Source organism: Vicia villosa, linkage group LG1 (genome assembly GCF_029867415.1).
Source record: "Vicia villosa cultivar HV-30 ecotype Madison, WI linkage group LG1, Vvil1.0, whole genome shotgun sequence".
Lineage (NCBI taxonomy): Eukaryota > Viridiplantae > Streptophyta > Magnoliopsida > Fabales > Fabaceae > Vicia > Vicia villosa.
Window position 1 is genome coordinate 102,287,724 of NC_081180.1, and position 15,235 is coordinate 102,302,958.

The following is a 15,235-nucleotide window of genomic DNA, read 5'->3' on the forward strand; positions in this document are numbered from 1 at the left end:
GGTGTTCCGGTTCCTTTTTTTTTTCCAATTTTACTGAACCGGATATCCCAGGGGTGGGTGTTCCGGTTCCTTTCTTTTTTCAATGTTGTTATAAGGAATGATCGAAAGCATGTTTTTAATTTGTGTTGGTGAAATTAGAGCTTTTACTTTACCAGTTGAGGAGATTTCTGTGACAATTTTACTCTCAAGTTCTGTTTTTATTTGAATATAATGTTTTTTTTTGTTGATTCAGGGGCCGATCTATTATTCCTGAAGGATCAATGTTGGAAGGTTGTGTTCCATGCCTGGTTTTCGACACTTCTCATCTAATGCATCCACATAGCAAAAATCACGAAAGATGCTCATTTACTTGACAGGCTTGGTCTTTGGAATGGTTGGAATGTCATACGCTGCAGTTCCACTTTACCGGAGATTTTGTCAGGCTTGGTCTTTTTTTTCAAGGGTATACACAATACACCACTAATCTTGAGAAAACAGAACCGGAACACCCAATTCTGGGATATCCGGTTCAGTAAAATTGAAAAAAGAAAGGAACCGGAACACCCACCCCTGGGATATCCGGTTCAGTAAAATTGAAAAAATAAAAGGAACCGGAACACCCACCCCTGAGATATCCGGTTCAGTAAAATTGAAAAAAAAAATAAAAAAGAAAAGTTAAAAATTTAATAAGGACAAAATTGGGATTTTTTTAAAATTGTAGGGTATTGGGATAAATGTAGGGGTACGGGGTATAATTTTCGAAAGGAAAACGATAAGACAATTTATTTATAGATCTCCTACCTTCTTAAAAATATACAACAAAATTTTAAAAATGTTCATATATTTCAAAAGTGCATCTTCGAATACATATTTTTTTTTTGAAAAAAAAAAGTGATTTCAGATGTACACTTTCAAAAACACATTTTTTATGAAAAAAAAGATTTCAGAGATGCACATATATTTTTTTTTTAAAAATAAAGAGACTTCGGAAGTGCACATCCGTAATCACCCCTTAGGATATTTCGGAGATGCACTTCCAAAATATTGTCTGATGCAGAAAACAAAAAACAAACGAACAAAGCTTCGATTTATCATAAATAATCGAAATTACAAAGATAGATCAACATGAAATTAAAATTACATATTGTTAAACACGGGTAGTTGAGGATGAGTCAACATTTTGATAACATCGGCTCCCGATCTTTGAAGTTTCGCATCCAACTCGATCGGACCCTTCGAAGAAAATCGATCAAAAGTTGTCCACATAATCGCTAAATCTTCGTCGTTCTTGACTTCAAATGGGGTGAACTGGACCTCTCCCTCGTCGTCAAGTGAAGGCGAACGGTACTCAAGCTTGACAACCTTCCGATTTTCTGGGTATTGCAAGAGAGAGTTAAGCGACGATATCAATTCCCCGAAATGGTGTGTCGCACGAGAACCTAAATTGGAACATCATCAGGTAACTACTGCTGAAGTATACAAAAGTAAGGTGGGGGTAGGTTTGAGTCATTGCTGTTTGGAGAGGGTTTGAGTTTTTGTTTGGAGAAAAATGAATGAAATAGTGAAGGAGGGAAAAGGTATATGAAATGTGTTTTTGAAGATGCATTTACGAAAAAACATCTGACAGTTTAAATCCAACGTTTAAATTGAAAAATAAGTGCTTTCGAAGATGCATTTCCAAAAACACCCAAAAATGAGTGTTTTCGGAGATGCATATCTGAATTCTGAGAAAATATGAAATAGGGTAATTTGAGAGATGCATCTCCGAAATCAGAGGTATTATGGGGTTTTCAGCAGGGGTTCTCACCCCAAGGGGGATCTATAAAGAAATTGTCATTGATAATGAGACCATGTAGACTCTTTTTCTCTATAAAGCAAGTAAACTCTTCCACGAAGAATATTCAGTCAGTCAGATTTATTTTTCGACTGATCACATTTTAGACCCTTTATACACGTTTAGTTGCTAACTACCTCTCCTATTTTAATAAGGGAACACATTATTTATCGAAGTATTCAAATCATTCTCTATTTAAACTTCACTTCTTACTCCTTTGTTGACTTGATAAAGATAATTAGTTATAACAAAATAGCATTATTGTTAATTAGTGGATAATTAATAATATTGTTTAAAGAGAAATGATATGGTGACACCATATTTAATATTTACACCGTATATACTTACTATACAATATACTTTTTATCTTTTATTTATTAATTTTATAGAAATTGAAATTTGTGCCAAATGAAAATGAAGGTTAAGAGCATACAATGTATACATACGTTGTCACAATTTTTGTGTCAACATAGCATCTCTCTTGTTTAAATGTAGTTAGACTAAATAAGAAATGCTACCTAATGGAAGGATAAGGAAGAGGATCATTTAATCATCAGGGAGAGGAATAAAACCTTTTGGCATTGAGAAATTCGAAATGCCCTAATTGTTTGTAATCAAAAGAAATTCTTCCCCATTTCCAATTATATTTAGACATGGCAATAAAACCCATACTCGCGGGTACCCACCGAATCCGCCCCGAAGTTGACGGGGAAAACCCGCTTTGACTGAATTTGGATTTGGGTTTGGGTTTTCCCCGATTATAAAATATGGGGACGGGTCGGGTAATGGGGACACTAGTATCCACCCTGAACCCGCCCCCGAACCCGCCCCGTTTATTTCATTATGTACATTATTATTTATATTTCAGAGTTTATATTATTAAATATATGGGTGATGTTTTGGTAATTTGATTTGTATTTGTATTTTAAAATATTTAAAATGTATGTATGAATTTTTTTGAGATTAATTTATTTTATTAATTATAATGTAATTTGGTTTTTGAAAAAGTAAATATTTTTATTTAAAAAATTGATTTTACTATATGGATGGTGGCGGGGCGGGGATACCCGAACCCGTTTGAGACGAGTTCGGGTTTTAATTCTTCATTCTCGTTTGGGTTTGGGGCGGGGAACGAAGATTGATTGAGAATTCGAGTTTGGATTTGGGTGAGGTAAAAACCGTCCCCGACCCGCCCCGTTGCCATGCCTAATTATATTGCTATACTCTTAATTTGAAACTTTGATAGACTATATCGCTATACTCTTTGTATACAACCTACATTAGTAACACACTTAGGACACTTCTTCCAACACCTTTTATTGATTGAAATGTTGGTTCCTCCAATAGAAATTGAGCCAGATTATTTATTGGTTTAGCATAAGATTTTGCCCAATTATAGTGTTAAAACGAGTGTCCTATAGTAGCTGTAGTAGTTTGATGCTAGCTCTCTTTTATAATGTTTAACACAAGACAAAGATTTTCCTGAAACCTATTTTAATTGATAAGAATTAATGAAAAAATGGTTGGTTGGTTGGTTGGTTGTTGATTGGTGTGATAGCAACCGTTATTTACGTGTGGAAAGTAATATATCATTGAGCAGAAAACTGAGAGTGCCAAAACTGATGGTTCACCAAATATAGTTTTTCTAATGGTAAAAAATATAATATATTAGAACAGCATAACTTGATGGTTTACCAAAAATAGCTAAGCTGCCACTAGTACAAAAATGTTAATTTACACCCGTTTTTTATTAAATTTACACCCATTATTTTTAATAAAAATCGGGTGTATATCCACAGGGTGAGAAATGTCTAACGAATTTACACCCGTTATTTTTAACAAAAATCGGGTGTAATTTGGCGTAATTACGTTTTTAATTACACCCTGTTTTAATAAAAATCGGGTGTAATTGGGCGTAATTACGTTTTTAATTACACCCTGTTTTAATAAAAATCGGGTGTAATTGGGCGTAATTACGTTTTAATTACACCCTATTTTAATAAAAATTGGATGTAAATGGACTTAATTACGTTTTAATTACACCCTGTTTTAATAAAAATCGGGTGTAATTGGGCTTAATTATGTTTTAATTACACCCTATTTTAATAAAAATCGAGTGTAATTGAACTTAATTATGTTTTAATTAAACCCTATTTTAATAAAAATCGGGTGTAAATATGTTCTTAATTACCCCTATTTTAGTAAAAATCGGGTGTAAATACGCCATTTATGAATGAACAATTATATCTATTTACACCCTATTTCATATACACTATTTAGTTATATTTCATTTTCAGTCATAATATTGCAAATACTATAAAATCATACACATAAAAATCATATTTTAACTAAGTCAAAATATTTTTAATATTAACCAAAAAGTATACAAAATCATGTGCAGTCATAATATTTCAAGTACTATAAAATCATACACATAAAAATTATATTTTAACTAAGTCATAACACTTTCTTCATATATAAGTTTTCTTCTTCTTCTTCTTTGGCTTTTGTTTTGGCAACATTTCTATGTCCTTATCCTCTTCTTGCTAGATAGCTGCATCTTTTTCTACATAGTTCACAAAACCTGAAATGCATTGCAAATTTGCAATAATAAAAATCTTGAAAGATTAACACTTCACTTCGAATTAAGCTTATTGTTTCTCACATAGTGAATGATGCAACAGAACTGCAACAATCACATAAAACATACTCAAAGTTCATTAATTCACTTCTCTTTTTTTCAAACCTTTTCAGAACTTACATTGTTAACCTTCTTTGAGAATGTGACTTGTCTGTTGGAATTCTCAAACCTTTTCAACAACCCATGTCAGCACCAAGAATAAAATAGGCTTTGAACGCCAACCTGGATTAGGAAGAAAATAGTTTAGTAGAGCCATTTTTTGTACACTAGGCATCTTACCAAATTGTAAAGATGTGAAAAAATGAGCATTAGATTGACAGAGTTAGAATTTAATGATAATGAATTCAATTACTCAATTATCATCTCTGTGTTTTCAGTTTATTACATTTAAGAACTTATGAAAAATACTATATGATTAATTTTGGTTGCTATAAAAAAATGGACTTTTTAAATGTATCCTGGAAAAGTTAAAAGCAGGAAGATGTTTTTTTTTTTTTCATTATGCAAAAGCAGGAACATGTAATAACTCATGATTCCTACCAAGAGCAGATCACATATATTTTCCCTAGGACAAAGGCGAAACATAAATTTGTTATAGTTTTATTTTAAACTTAAATAACTTGACAAGCAAATGCACAATAACAGTGCCAGTAACAAAGTCAATTATTCTACTTATTAACACCCGCCTCATTTCTATGATGTCTATTATTAAGATATCTTTATCTAAAGATTTTAATGGTTAGTACTTATTTAGTAGGCAGTGTAAGTGATAGATAACTTCTCACGAACCACCACATGGTGTTGTCTTATACATTTTCATCAAGAGTCACAAGAATATGGTGCTATTTCAACACTTAGTAATGAGGAATGATAGCTTTATTATCAGTATCTTGTTAGTCAAATATCACCTAAAAGTAGTGCATTAAGAAACAATATATATATGAAGGTTAAGTAGTAGGTTACTAGAATTATTCATGAATAATGAACGTCATCAGTATTGGGAGTTTCAAAATCTAATTATTAAAACTAGTAATGAAAAAAGAAAATAGCAAGTTGTAAGTTCAAGAAAGAATTATTATGCATAAAATAAAATTATTTATAGTGAAAAAAGTGTGCTCTCAAAAACGAATACTTGGCACTGGCATTTGATTATTGGTCAGACCCTACTATGGAGGTTTCTACTTACATTAAGGCTGCCAAAGTTGACGGCATTGTGACCGATTTTCCAACTACTGGATAAGTGCATACAGATATATCAGTAAGTAAATTCAAATATGTTTAGACTTCTTAATCAATCCAAGCAACTATAAGCTATTTACTCGGTTGCAGCATTAACTATGAAGCTATCTTTCAAAAGCAAAGGATTTGACATATTCAGCATCTAGCAACAGACATAAAAGAAGGCTGACGGATGAGAGTTTGTCCCTTCAGCCATTCAGACTTATCTAGAACAAGAGATGATGATTTGAAAATAGATGCTGAAGAAGAAGCCATAGTTTCACTCACTCACTCACTCACTATAATCTTATCTCCAACAACAACAACCTCTTACCACACAAAACATTCACTACTTTCTCGAGTATACTCTCTTTAATTGAAACTACTTTCTCGGGTATAATCTTATCTTCAAACTCAAATTATAGTTTAACAGAAATTTAACAGTATTTTACAATGTATCAGAGAGAAGCGAAAAAGAGACAATGCAGCATGTGTGATGTCTAGAGCAAGAATCTATAATTGAACTTACGGCTTTTCTCCAAATTCCTCAATCCATGCTTTCCTCTCATAATAGGGGATTTCGTACCGTCCATTTGCAAGACTTCAGAGATGCATACTTGGATCCAGGAACAGTATAACTGGTATTTCAACTTCAACAACACCATGACCCTCGGGGTCGTTTCGAACCCATTCACCTTCATACCTATGAGAAGAAAAAAAATGTGAATATTCGAGCCAAGAAAGAGTTGCATGATGTACTGACATACAAAGATATGATGATAACCACATAAAACATGACCATCTAATGCATTATATCCTCAAAAGGAAAAAGTAACGACTCTTATTCTGCACCAATAGTTTGTATAATCTGCGGTTTTCCAATTCAAAGACAGTTATTCAACTGAGAATTTGTCTCACTTTAATCAAGTTCTGTTACTTATTTTCAGATGTCGGTCATTTAAATAATAACTCTTTGTTATGCATCGGTCATTTAAATAGGAAGACTAGCCAATCTAAGTGCTACAACCGTGTTAGCTCCGGACGATATGCCAACCTAGAAAAAAAGTTAAACTATCAAACTTCCAATTGCAATTCGCAAACAGTTTGTTGCAATTTATTTAAGAATCATGTATCCAATGTATAAAGATTGAAGTTTTCTCCGGCATTTTTTGTTTTAAGTGTAGGAAATTGACATTTCAAGATTACCATGAGTCTTTCTTTTACAGCCAATGTCCTAGCCATGTTAACTGCATCTTCACTGCTAACCTACAACAATGTAAGTTTGTGACAAGTTAGAAAAAACACGGTTTTCAAACTAAATCTCTATGTAAAAGAAAGTAATCTTCATAGACTCAAACTGAGATAATAATTAGATATGGAATAAAATATTTCTATTTCATTTAGGATGTATATACATTGACTATGATATTAAAAAAGACGAAACACTCACAACTGCTAATAAAAGCACTCCTGCTACATCGCACTATATGAATTCTGGGAGTGATATATTCATTAACACTAACTTAGTTGGTAGATTAAAGAGAAAAATGAATGACAAGAAAAGTGGTCCACTAGTGGTGCAGCTGCACTTAGTCCTTATCACTTTCTAAACATGTAGCTATCATCATTTTCAGTACTCTCTCCCATTCTTTCCCCAACCAGAGATGAATGGAGTTACTCATCTCACTCCCCGATGTTAGGACCCCATGTGTTGCAGGTGCAGAACCTAACCATAAGATCAGACCAATTTTTTCTATGATTTTGACATGTCGCTCTCTGTTACCCAGACTTGTGATGTGCTTGTTGCCGTAGTTGCTTTATTTCAATTATATATATTCTTTACCCAAATTCTACCTCATAATATTACCTGTAGTAAACTAGTAATGTGATAATATTATTCTTATTCCCCCCTCATAACAACAAACAAGCATGATAATGGCTTTGGACATACTGATCAATCCCTCAAATTGATATTACACACACACAAAAATAATAGTTTACTACTCACTCTGTAGCCAATGATCAATGCTAATTAAAATTTATTTTCGACCAGAGATTAGTAAAAGGTTTACTACTCACTCTGTAGCCAATGATGACAAGAAAAAAACTATTAATACCTAAAATCAAATTACAAAGAGATTCTTTTCCTTGATGCCTTGTCAAGCCACAAGATGCTCTAAGAAATGAAAGTAGATATTCTAAGTGGCACATGATAGGACTGATATATTGCAGCATTCCCACAATGGATACAAAGGAAGAAGCAACAATGACAGAGTAGTTTATCATTCAATAACAGGGCCATGAAGCAACAATGAACATAAGTATGTAATATATATGTAGCATTGCTTGAAAAAATAAGTAATTGAACACAGAAAAGTCGAAAACTCTAAAGAGTTATACCTCGGTGGAGCAAGAGGCGGACACGGCTGGGATTTAACACTCCTTGCTTCATTGGAAAACCTTGCTTGTCACACCCTCCAGTAATTTGGAAAGCATAGCCTTTAAATTCCTATTTGTAACACAATCATAAACAAAGGATAATTAGTAACAATAATCAACACAAATTTCATCAAAGTTCCTAAATTGATTTCCGGATTCAACCATACCTCTCCCAAAGCATCACCATTAACCTCTTGAGAGATCCTCTTGTCCCAAAAAGCACGACTGGAATTCACAACACAATTTAGTTAATAGAATAACAAATCTTGTGAATAGAAACAACATAAAAAGTGAAATAGGGGAAGAAATTATAGCTTCACGTCATCATAGATTTCCAGCTTCTTCTAGAATCCACTAGTGGGATTTGCAACGTTGAACTGCAAAAACGAATTGAATATGGTTCAGTGGAAATAGAAATAAATCAAAATAGGACGGAAATGTTAGGGTTTGAGAGAAGAACCTTCATGGGGAAGTGTGGATTTGGATCTCAGTGTCTTCGTTTCGCGTCACGGCGACTGAGATAAAGGAAGACATAAATTAGGGTTTTTTGAGTACTCCCTCATCAAAACCATAACAGTTCGGTGAAAAACATTCTTCATATCAAATCTCTATCATCTCGTCGCAATGAAACGAAACTAGAGTTTGAAATTAAGCGGAGGTTTTGATGCTAACCTCGTGTGACGGTGCAGTAGGATGATGTGTGGGACCTTCGTGCTCTTCTTCTTCGACGACTGGATTGGCCGGAACCGCCATGCGCTTCGACGACTGGATTGCTACCTCGATTAGACTTCAGACACCAAAACTCTGCAACTTGCTCGTTCTTCGCCTCCATTGATGAATGAGGGTCTAAGGTTACGATTGGATTTGGAGGAGAAGGAGGTAAATCTCACAAGTCTAGGTTTAGACGATAATGTAATCGAAGAATTGATTGAATTTTGGTTTTGTATATTTTAATAAATTATGTTATTAAAGAGTTTTAGTATTGCCACATAATTATATATAGACCCATTAATATTGCAACATAGATTATATTTAGACCCATTAATATTGCCACATAGATTATATATTTTAAGTTATAAAATTAAACAATTTTTTTGTTTACATACAATTACACCCGTTTTTTAGTTTAAAAGGAGTAATTGAAATTTTATTATAATAAATTTTTTAATTTAAACCCGTTTTTAGAAAAAAGGGTGTATATTATAACCAGATAATACAAAAGTGACATTCTATTTACAAAATTGCCACCAAAAATTCTCAATTACACCCGTTTTTAGTAAATCGGGTGTAAATTTTAAAATTATATTGTATTATTTGTACTAGTGTGCCACAACAACATAACTTGATGGACAAAACAATATGATGATAATCATTTGTGCATTTCAAAATAGCATCTTCAACAACACAACCTTAGCCACTTTCTGAATAGATTTTTGTTGATTTATATAAACAAACAATTTTATGTTTTTTGGAAATGGAAAATTTTAGTATACTACTAATAGCAAATGTGTTCGTGAGACACAGTTTGTATTAGTTTAAAAGTAGTTTATTTTACATGTGGCATGCAAGCTGTTTATAGTCTTAGTCTTTTGTATATACAGAAATAGATTGACTTTTGAATAAAAAAATTATTTTTCTTAAACAACTTGTCGAAAAGACATTAATCTCTAACTTTTAAAATTATCATTTTTAAGGAATTGATTGATTTTAGAATTTTAAAAACACAAATAACCCTTAGTTATTAAGGGCTCCCAGAGACTTTAGAATTTGTTACAAGTTTTAAAGATATTTCTTGTAAGGAAAAGAGAAACTATGTGTATATAGTATTTGTGTCAATTGGAAATTAAACTTCTACATCAACTGCTTCCTTGACTCACCCCTTTTGATTGTCAACGGCTACCCGTCTGGCCCGTACAGGTAATTTGGAGAAAAAAATAGAAAGAACAGTTCTCTCTGACACAGGCTGAACCAAGAAGAATATGTCCTTAAAACCCCGACAAGACTCCGCGAAATCCATGAAGAGCTTCCTCGGCTGCTTCAACAAAACCAATCTGTATCACCCATCAGTAACACCTCGCTGCATGTGAGAGCAGTAGAAGAATAGGGGCAACGTGGCCTGACCTGAAGGTAATCGCAGACTAGCTCGAATGCCCGCAGGAAGGCTATCAAGTTTGGATGCAGTTGGGAAGGCGCAAGACGCAAGTTGTCTAACACGGACATCTAAAGATCGGTGAAAGGCGGCCAGAGTCCCAATTCTCTGAAGCATATCTCATACATAGGAAAACGATTGATTGGGTACACCGAAAAGATCCTCTCGTCCTCCTCAGGAAAAACGACTCTTCATTCCTCCTCGACACCTAGCGGATCCGTCTCTGCCCCCACGATCGTAAAGGCATCCTCAGGGGTTGTACCGAAGTGAGAGGGAGTTTCTAGAGGACCAACAGACACCCACTCGTCCCCAAAAGTAACATCCTCGTCCCCCTGGCCAGACACGGTCCAAGCGAAATACACTTGCTCAGAAGTGCTCTAACTCGTCGAGCTCTCCGTCCCTGAACCACTAACGTCAATCATCGTTTCGTCCTCGGTATTACTAGCCATTTATACCTGAAAAGCAATGGAAAAAGTGAATTCGACTTCAAAAAATCAAATCCACCCTTCCACTACTAATCAAGTGAAAGGGCATGCACAAAGGCAACAAGGACCATGTCCCTGGCCAAAGGCCTTACTCAAACAACAAGTAAAAGTGCGAGGAGCTCGATTGGAACCTCCTCAGAAGAATAAACCCTAAATCTACCAGAGGACACGCCTCCCCGACTCTTGGGTTTAGAACAGTCGCGGGAAGTCTGCCGCATAACTCATGCGCTCCGCTGCATAAACCCAAGATCGGATTGTTATTCATCGAAAAACTCACGCTCTCCGCTCTATCGCGTCGACTACAACGCCTAAACAGTCAAAAAACAACAACTTTCCTGAAGATTCCTGGCTCGTCCCCGGCGGCGCCAACCTCCGAAGGAGGCACGACCACCGTTAGACACCAACATCCACCGAAAAACTCCTAAAGTCTATTTTCTCCCTATCCTAACAACATGCATTCTAAAGAAAAAATCAACACTAGACCTGACAAAATTTTGAAGGGTGGAAGAACTTACGTGCTCGGTGAAAGTTTCAGGTCGGAACTCGTACACGGAGGAGATTGCGTTCGAGCAGGATGCGAATAAAAAATATATGGAAGAGAGAGAAATGAAAGTGAAAATGGATTGGGCCATCTCCTATTTATAGAAGGAACCTGCAGCGCGTGTCCGAGCACGCGCCTAGTCTAGCCTAGCCTAACTTTCATTGCGCATTTATTACGACGCATGGCTCAACCCATACGTGCAACGTTACTCATTCGTTTTAGTTAACTATTTAACTCCTCGCGGGCCACGCCTCACGACGTCGATAAATCTCCTCGCGGGCTCTTCTCCTCGATTTGCCCTAAAATCACAACCTCTTCAGAAAACAGGAATCATTCGCACAGATCCTCCTTCCCTAGATCAAGGCATACCCTTAAGTCATCACTCTCATGCTTAGAGCAACGACTTAGGGGGGGTCCTATTCTGGACTAGGCCAATGGCTAGGCATGACCCAATCCATTTCTGCTTCCGGGACGACCCAATAGCACTGGCCCAATCACCTAAGGGAAAAGGAATCCCCTTTCCTCCCGCTCCTTTGTTGAGGACACTCCTCTATATGGCCTGAGGACAACATATCATTGTTGCTCTCGGTCAGATCTATATGTGTGCCAGCAGCAACACATCCGCCCTGCTCCCCTTTCAGGGACAAACGACCCTCTACTCGACTAGGCACTCCTGGCGCCTAGAAGTACCTCTCTGCCCATTCAACGGCTAGTTTCGAGAAGCCTCCTAGGAATCTCAAATGCACTCCTAAGATCTTGGAAGTCACGCTTGGGCCTAGATCCTTGATTCAATCCAATACATGGACCAATGGCTAAGCGCTGGGGACAATATAAAAACCCTCTCATTTGAGAGGGCAAGGTAACACATTTTTTAAACCCTAAAACACCAAAAGCATCTGTTCTCCTACTTACTTGATCGTTGGAGTGCCTTGCAGATACACCCCACCTCTTCATCACCAACATTGTGCTCAGAGACGCTGACCCACTTTCTGGTTCTGATGAACCGGTAAGCTCATATGCTAACTGTAATAATGAAGTTGTTACCATGTTCATCGAAAAAGACTTTTCACAAAATCATTGTTGTCTCAACCCTTTTAACATCTTGCCATCCAAATTAATGATGCTTGACATATACTAGCCATCAATTTGCGGGAGTGTGTTACAAAATGAAGACATTACTTTAGACACAAGAAACATTGAGGAGAAAGTTTGAAAGCCAGATAACAAAGCATGGAGATGTAACCAACCTTTTGTGATTCTAATTTGTTAGAACAATTAAGAATTAGTTATAAGCTTTGTTTCAATAGGTGTTTGACCATAGTAGATTGCATACTCGCTGGCTTGCACTATAAGTAATCTTGTATTTTCATATTCAAAACTAATGAAATTCTCTTTTCTCTCCATTTTTCATCTTTCATAGTAATTATTTCACTAAAACTTTTTTTTTAAATGAGGAATATAAATTTGACCTTTTTGCTCGTAAATATAATAATGAACTTTGGTGTTGGTTACAATTATTTCTCTTTCTTGTGAGTGCTAGTTTGATTTTGTTCATGGTGCGCATTTCCTGCTCAAATTAATGAATCGGTGTATTAGTTCAATTATCTATCAGCAACTGTATTTATTTGAATTTTTTATTTATCAAAAAGTCTTCGTTATTCTATTAGAATTACAATGTCAATATTGATTAAAAAAAGTCATTTAACTGGTGGAACTGGTGAGGAAAAATGCACCGATTTGCACCCGTTTTCAAGCTAATTATCATGAACCATACATTTAGTTATAATAATGGAAAATGACCTTTACGTAGTTCGTTCATCCATTCATGATATGTCATTCCCAAGCAATTAATAAACATCATACATTTTTCCTTTCAAAATAAATATCATACAGTAATGGGAGAAGGAAAATTTGTTACAACATGGATAGAACTTCATCTCCTTAATAAACATTTTAACTTATACCATCAGAGTACATTTTAGCTTGATAAAATATATATTTCTTATTACTGGGAAAAAAAAAAAAGAAGTTTTAATTCCAATTAATTTTGGTTACAATCATGCAAAGTACATATATTTGGACTTTGGTCCTGAGAGCTTTTCACCAAGGATTGCAAGCTATGTTGCATTTTTATTTATTTATTTGTCTCTTCAAGGATTGCAAGCTATGTTGCATTTTTATTTATTTATTTGTCTCTTCAATTCTTATGGAATTTGACTTTCATGTGTGAACAGGATCTTATAAAATTTAGGATAAGATAATTATCAAATTTCAAAGAGAAAACATATAATTATAAATTCATACAGACCCTCCTATGGGGAGAACCTCCAGCAAAAACCAAAAAATATCCCTATTTTGAAAACGCATTTTTGAAATAATTTTTTTTCAGATTTTCTCAGAATTCGGAGATATATTTCTGAAAAAAATTGGAATTTTGATTATTTCGGAGATGCATCCCCGAAACACCAAAAAAATTAGGATTTTGATTAATTCGGAAATACATATCCGGAAAAAACCCAAAAAAAGGTTATAGATTTTTTCGGATATGCATATCCGAAAATATCCCAAGAATTAATTTTTTTTGGAATATTGATTAAATCATATATTATAAAATTGATATAATTTATAAATTATAAATAATAATAATGATAATTATACGGTTGATATTTTTATTCTAATTTCAATTAAAATTAATAAATAAATTTCATATTAATAATTACTAAAACTATAACTAATACACAATAATAATTATGATTATATAAAAAATAAATACATTAATAATTATTTAGTAAAATTTTAAAATAAAAGAGATCAAATAAGAATAAAATTATTTACTATTTTATTCATATTTTAATATAAATTTCAAATTACATAGTTTTTTAAAATAATAAATAAAAATAAAAAATATAAAAATTATTTTAATAATTATTTTTCATAAAAAATTATTTTTCATTTAGTTAAAAAGAAAATTTTGTCTTAATTTTATTTAATGAATAAATAAATTATATATTTAATTTTATATAATTCAAAATTTACTTATGAAATTAGAATTTTCTTAATTTATATAAGTTAGTAAAATAATTTTTAACTTTTAAAATTGTTTAGGAAATTTTGAAAATTAAAATAATTTTATATAAGTTAGAATGTTTTTAATTTATATTTGTTTATAAAATTATTTTTTATAACTATAAAATTGTTTTTGAAAATTAGTTTATAAAATAATTTCTTTTATGTATCATAAAAAAATAGAAAATAAATATCTTTATTATTATTATTATTATTATTATTATTATCAATTTTTCATATAAAAATAAAGTGTTAATTTAAATATTTATTAGGTTAATTATTATTATTATATCTTAATTATAATTATATATATTTAATAATATATTTTAATTAATACAATTAATTATCCTATTAATTGTATTGATTCACCTTGATTTTAATTTTTTAATAATTATTGAATTTTTTCGGAAATCCATATCCGAAATATTCCAAGATAAAAATTAGAATATTTCGGATATGCATCTCCGAATGCACCCTTTCTCTCAAAAAAATTGATTTCGGAAATGTATTTTCAGAAACACCTTTTTTTGGTGTTTTCGGAAATACATCTCCGAAAATACTTTTTTTTTTGTGTTTTCGAAAGTGCGCTTCCAAAATCAAATTATTTTCAAAAAAAATGATTTAAAAGATGCATCTTTGAAATATAGGGACATTTTGAAAATTTCGCCGCGGGTTTTCAAGAAGGTAGGGAGGTCTTTAAATAAATTCTCTTTTTTAAATACCACTTCATTCTAAATTGTTGGTTACTAATGTATAAACCCATGGTATTAAATGGTGTATATATAGTCATAGGAATTTATTTTGAATATATTATAAAGATAAGGTGTTTTGAATAATAAGTAATTTTATAGTCATTTGAAAATTCGTTGTCACCTAAAACCTT

General features: G+C 33.2%; 1 long non-coding RNA gene across 3 annotated transcripts; it reads right to left on the bottom strand.

The window, feature by feature from the left end:
• Window positions 1–4,082: 4,082 nt before the first annotated feature.
• Window positions 4,083–9,064, bottom strand: LOC131643744 (uncharacterized). 3 transcript variants are annotated; one of them, XR_009296282.1, is made up of 9 exons: window positions 8,784–9,064; window positions 8,572–8,626; window positions 8,279–8,488; window positions 8,073–8,181; window positions 6,879–6,938; window positions 6,591–6,726; window positions 6,202–6,375; window positions 4,575–4,676; window positions 4,083–4,397 (listed from the first exon to the last, which is right to left on the bottom strand). It is a non-coding gene; the product is annotated as an uncharacterized LOC131643744 (long non-coding RNA). The 3 variants fall into 3 exon arrangements; XR_009296283.1 differs by having other exon boundaries at window positions 4,092–4,397; window positions 6,700–6,726; XR_009296281.1 differs by lacking the exon at window positions 6,591–6,726 and having other exon boundaries at window positions 4,120–4,397.
• Between the last annotated feature and the right edge of the window lie 6,171 nt (window positions 9,065–15,235).